This window comes from Panthera onca, chromosome E2, assembly GCF_046562875.1.
Source record: "Panthera onca isolate mPanOnc1 chromosome E2, mPanOnc1 haplotype 2, whole genome shotgun sequence".
NCBI lineage: Eukaryota > Metazoa > Chordata > Mammalia > Carnivora > Felidae > Panthera > Panthera onca.
Window position 1 is genome coordinate 32567806 of NC_138353.1, and position 6000 is coordinate 32573805.

The window sequence follows — 6000 nt, forward strand, 5'->3', positions numbered from 1 at the left end:
AAGCAAGAGGTTGGGACGTTAAAGACCCTCTCGGGGCTTTCTTTCTATTTCTGTTTCTTCCCTAAGTCAGTCACTCGCCTTTACAGGCTCCTGTTTCCCCATCTATAAAAACTGGGAACATCCTTTTCTCCCACACCCTGTTCGTGGGAGCATTTGAAGGGCAAGATGTGATGGAGGGAAACTCAAAACCTGTAAATCCTTGTAATGATGCAACTTCTTTTGCAAGTTTAAAGCATGGCTTGCAGTTCTTCAGTTCATGGTCCACCCCCTTCCCCCCTCCCCTGCTTCCCACCAAGAACTTTGTGAGCAGGACAAGGTCGTCCGCTTCATTACGATGAGGAAAGCGAACCCAGGAAGCATTGCCTCGCTCAGCCAGCCTCAGCTCACCAAGGGGTAGAGCGAGAACCCACCCGTTTCTTCGGGGCCAAGCGTAATCGCTGAACAAAAACTGTGGGAAAAATGGGATGTTGGTACGTATGGATTTGATCGGTGGGGACAGGGGGCGGTTCAGACGTGCAAGCGAACCATAGTACTGGGCAGGAGACCCCACCATAAGGAGGAGAGGGCAGGCTTCCCCGAGCCGTGGCAGACCACGAGCAAGATAAGAGAGGAGGGACGAGGCTGGAGAATCCCAGGGCAAGGGCATTGGCAAAGTGGTTCAAGGAACATCCCAGAAATGGTTAAGTGGGAAGGCCGTCTGGCTGGAGTGGAGTCACTGGCAGATATAGGAAGGGACATGTGGGCCGAGGCCTTGCATGCCAGGGGTTTTTCTCAGTGGAAAGGATCCGGGTACTGATGGTAGGCAGTTCTGGGTCCAGATCCTGAAGCTGTCTCTCTCTGTTCCCAAACAAACATCTCATCCTCCGGAGGCTGGCTGGACAGGAGGCGAGGAGAGAGGGGAGGACGGGATGAGAGGCTCTCAGTTGCCGGGCTGCGCGTTCATTAGTGATGTGAAATGTGGCGTCACTTCCCCGCACATCTCAATCAGGCAGCGTGGGGTGGGGGTTGGGGGGTGGGGCTCGCAGGCTCAGGTGTCGATTTGCCTGCCGGTGTTATACACAAAGAGCTCCCTCTCTCTCTTCCCACTTGCACCGGTCCCTTAACTGGGGAGACGCGGCTGATCGTTTCCCCCTTCGCATCACCTTTCAAGTATGTCTTTGAGGCTGCTCTTCCCGGATTGTTCCGGGGAGTCTCGTGTGAATGGATAATCACCTCCCTGCTCCGCGCTGACCGGCATTATCCTTCCTCGAGGTTTGCAGCCTCTGCGAACCTGGCCAAGTGGCCTCCATAATCGGTCGTCTTGTGCGGAAAGGCCGGCTGTCTTGTTATTACGGTTTTTTGAGGGCGGCGGTCCAGGAAACAGATTCATTCAAGGGGAAACAGGCAGCTACTAGCCACTAGAGGGAAGGAAATAAATAATTGCTTTTTAATACATTATTTATGGCCCGTGCACTTCTCACGTCTTTCTCGTGGAGCTCGGAACCTCAGCCACACCGAAGGAGGCTCTCATTTTCTCTGTTGTCTAAATGTAGACAATAGGGGCGCCTGGGTGGCTCAGTCGGTCGGGCGTCCGACTCTTGATTTCAGCTCAGGTCATGATCTCAGGGTTTGTGGGTTCGAGCCCTACATCGGGCTCCGCCCTGGGAGTGCAGAGCCTGCTTGGGATTCTATTTGCCCCTCTCGTGCTGTCTCTCTCTCTCTCTCTCTCAAAATAGATAAACTTAAAAAGATAATGAATGTAGACAACAAAAGCGTGTTGATACAGGTGGCAAAAGCAGGGATCGGTTGAGAAATTTTTGTCCTGCTGTGCAAGTTGTCCTTTCAGCTCTGACTTGAACACTTCTGTTTTCCGTGTCAAGTCATTCCACAGGCGGTAGAAAATCACCTCTTGCTGGGCTCACACGCCGTTCTTAATGAAGTAGTCTTTCCGTTCCAGAACGTTCGGAGGAGGTGTGCTAGAACACAGGGGTGGGTGTCTCACTATCCGCTGGGGGTTTGTGAGTTTGCGGGGGTGGTTCTGGGGTCTGGATGTGCATGACGTCAGATTCTCTGAACTTCCTCCGTAGGGCAGCAAACTCTCCAGGGCCCCGTGAGCCCAGGGTAGGGAGGACGTTTACCAGGAGGCCTGGGGCTGGCTGTCCAGGTTTGTGTCCTTGAAGCAACGCGATGCCCTTGTCCTGCCAAGGTCAGAGTGCGCTTACATTCAGCTTTTCCTGGCAGGGCAGGATGGCAGTGGTCCCCGTTTCTGGGATGAGGACACCAAGGCTGACTGCCACAGGCCAGGCTTCCTGTGCTTACCAAAGCCCAGTGCTTTTCCCACTTACTATGGCAGCTGGCGTGGAGATGTCACTGTGTCCTACTGGCCGGGCCACCCTCCGAAGAATCCCCCGCACCAGCCTAAAGAAGACCCGTTGCGTGCAAGCAAATACGTGTGCCGTGGCTGTAAGCGTCCCAGGCCGAGGATGGGTGAAATTGAAAGGACGTTTGGAGGTCACCGAGTACAGCAGTCACACGCTGGATGCAAACAGGGGCAAACGCCGTCTGGTTTTGTAACGGCGTAAATCAGGTGCGAACGCGTGAGCATCAGAAGAGTCCACGTTAAAATGTGAATTTCGGTGTCTCTTGAGAAGTCGGGTCTGACCACACGAGCCGTGGCCGTGTTGCGAGGGCTGAGTGACAGCTGTCCCTCTGGGCGAAGCTGAGCGCTCCAGATCACCAGCGTCCCCCACGGCTGCCTGCTGTGTTACACTCAGCCCGTTTCGGCCAGTGAGGCCGCCTATCTGGGTCTGTGGGCATTTCAAACTTTCTAAAATTTAATGTATTGAGTTAATCGTGCCTGTGGCGAACGTTTCAAATCGTACTGTGGAAAGGAAACCTCCCTTCCACCCCATCTTGTTGTCTTTGTTCCCAGGACAACCACTGTTACTAGATTTCTTGTGTCTAAAGATGCCACACACAGATGCAAGCATATGACGTCATCACTTTTTTTAAAAATGCAAACGTCGGGGCGCCTGGGTGGCTCAGTCGGTTGAGCTTCCGACTTCGGCTCAGGTCACGATCTCGCAGCCCATGAGTTCGAGCCCCACGTTGGGCTCTGTGCTGACTGCTCGGAGCCTGGAGCCTGTTTCGGATTCTGTGTCTCCCTCTCTCTCTGCCCCTCCCCCGTTCATGCTCTGTCTCTCTCTGTCTCAAAAATAAATAAACGTTAAAAAAAAATTTATAAAAAATGCAAACGTACATGGCATTTGCCGTTTTATGCAGCTTTATTTTAGGCATCGTACCTTGTCTGCATATAGATCTGTCTTCTTCTTTTCAAAGGCTGCACACTACTCCTTTGTAGGATGCGCCATAATTTATATAACCAGTTGCCTACTGGTGGACATTTAGGTTGCTTCTAATCTATGTTATCACAAATAGTGCTAATGTGAACGTCTTCGTGCCTCCTTAACCGTACGAGTGTGAACACATCTGGAAGAAAGACTCTTATTTTTTTTTTAATGTGTATTTATTTATTTCGAGAGAGAGCGATAGAGGGCGAGCCGGGGAGGCGCAGAGAGAGAGGGAGAGAGAGAATCCCAAGCAGGCTCCGCACTGTCAGCGCAGAGCTCGACGCGGGGCTCGATCCCACGGACTGTGAGATCAGGACCTGAGCCCAAGACCAAGAGTCAGATGCTTAACCGACTGAGCCACCCGGCCTCCCACAGAGCCCCTTAGAGCTAGGACTCCTGCATCACAGGAGGTGCCTTTAAAACTGGTATTGTCGGGGCAACTGGATGGCTCAGTTGGTTGAGCGTCCGACTTCGGCTCAGGTCGTGACCTCACGGTCCGTGAGTTCGAGCCCCGCGTCGGGCTCTGTGCTGACAGCTCGGAGCCTGGAGCCCGCTTCGGATTCTGTGTCTCCCCCTCTCTCTGCCCCTCCTCCCGCCCAAAGAAATAAACATTAAAAAATTTAAAAAAAAATTGTGCTATTGTCAAATGACCCTACGAGAAAGGAACGCCAAACGACACTCCCACCAACAGTAAATAAGAATGCTTCCAGTCAGTAAGAGCCTCTTATTCCATCCAGTCCATTTGACAGGTGAGCACACTGAGGCCCTGAGAGAGGAAGTAATGTGATTGCTAAATAGCACAGCCTAGACTTGAAATGACCCAGGGCCCGTGATGCTGTTCGCCACCTCCCTCCACTAAGCCCCAGCCGTTCCGCTGTCCCCGTTTGGCACCCCCCCCCTTTGTAGGAAACTGAAACAAGGGGCCCTGGGATTAGCTCTGGGGTTTGGCAAGTAGAGCCAGGCCAGCTCTGGGGGAGCAGATGTTCTGCTCACAAACACTTCCAACGTGACTGGCGCATGCTGTCACCTTGGTGGGCTGGCACAGCAGCCAAGGCCAGAGAGGAAATGGACCATGGAAGCTGAATTACCAGCCCAGCCCTCGGTGGGTTTTAAATTATAGATTTTTAAACAAAGCTAAATATAGAGCGATTAAGAAATGGCTCCACGTTCTACCCCCCAAAAACAAAACAGCTGAACTACAGCTAATGCAGCACATGTATGTGCATGTGAAATTGGAGATGAACAGAGGTTGTCCCTTAGAGTAAAAATCCAAGCCCCTTTCCTTTGGTTTCTCTGGCATAGCCACACATTCCTGCCCCAGGGCCTTTGTACACGCTGTTCCCACCGCCTGCTAGGACCCCCCTCTTCTCTCCATTCCTTTCTTGGCTGACTCCTTCTCTTTCTTTCCAATACAAACCTCAGGTTTTCTCTCTCTACCAATTCCTGGCCCAGCCTCATTTTATCCTTTCTCGTGGCTTTAGGAAAGCTGACCAGTTTTTAATTTAGTTCCTTTCTTTCTTTCTTTTTTTTTTTTTTTTTGGTCTGATTCCCCCACTAGAGCCCAAAGACTCCGTTTCTTCCTCTGTACCATTTTAATAATAGTTCCGCTCTGCCTGTTACTATGACAGTTGAGACCCTGAAGGCCAACCACCCATGGGGCTCTCTTCTCCTTCCAACTCAGTAAGACTTCTGGTCCGTGGTGGGAAATGTAAATCTACATTTTGTAATATGGCAATTCCCCAAGTGGACACACATAACACAGAGCATATGAGATAATGTCAGTACGGGGAGACACTTAAACCGCCTTTTCATGGTGTCCACCTTCTACGGCCACCCTGCTCTAAAGTGCATAGTTCCTGTCTTCTCACTGGTATCCCTGCCTACCTACCTTGTTTCTCTACCCCCCCCCCCCAACCCCTCCCCGTCTTGCTTCGTATAGTCTATTCCACGCTTAGGAGCCAGAGGAATCCCGTTAGAGACGTCTGATCTTGCCACTCCTCTGCTCAGGACCCTCCCTGCCTCACGTCTTCCTCCCAGCAAAATCCCAAGTCTTTACCATGATGTAAATGACCCTGCACCACTGGCCCCGCCCACCACCCCTCTTCCGGGACCTCACCTCCTGGTCTCCCCCACGCTCACCCATCTCTAGGCACGGTGTCCTCAAACATATCATGCTCATTTGCCTCGGTGCCAATGCATCTTTTGTCTCTTATGCCTGGAAGTTTTTCTTCCCAGTCGTTTTGGGTGGTTTGTATTCTCAGCTCCGACAAGTGTTCAGTCAGCTGCCAACTTCTGCAACCTCCCCAACGACCTCATTTCAAATTGCTGCCAACCTGGGGCGCCTGGGTGGCTCAGTCCGTTAAGCGTCCGACTTCGGCTCAGGTCACGGTCTCGCAGCCCGTGAGTTCGAGCCCCGCGTCGGGCTCTGTGCTGACAGCTGGGAGCCTGGAGCCTGCTTCGGATTCTGTGTCTCCTTCTCTCTCTGCCCCTCCCCTGCTTGCACTCTGTCTCTCTCAAAAATAAATAAACATTAAAAAAAAAATTGCTGACAACCCACCCCCATTTCCGGTCCCTTTGCCCTGCTTCGTTTTTCTCCGGCACACTTACCACCTCCTCGTGTTCCGTCTGTCTTTCGTATTTCTCTCCTTCATTGCCTGTCTCCCCCATCAGA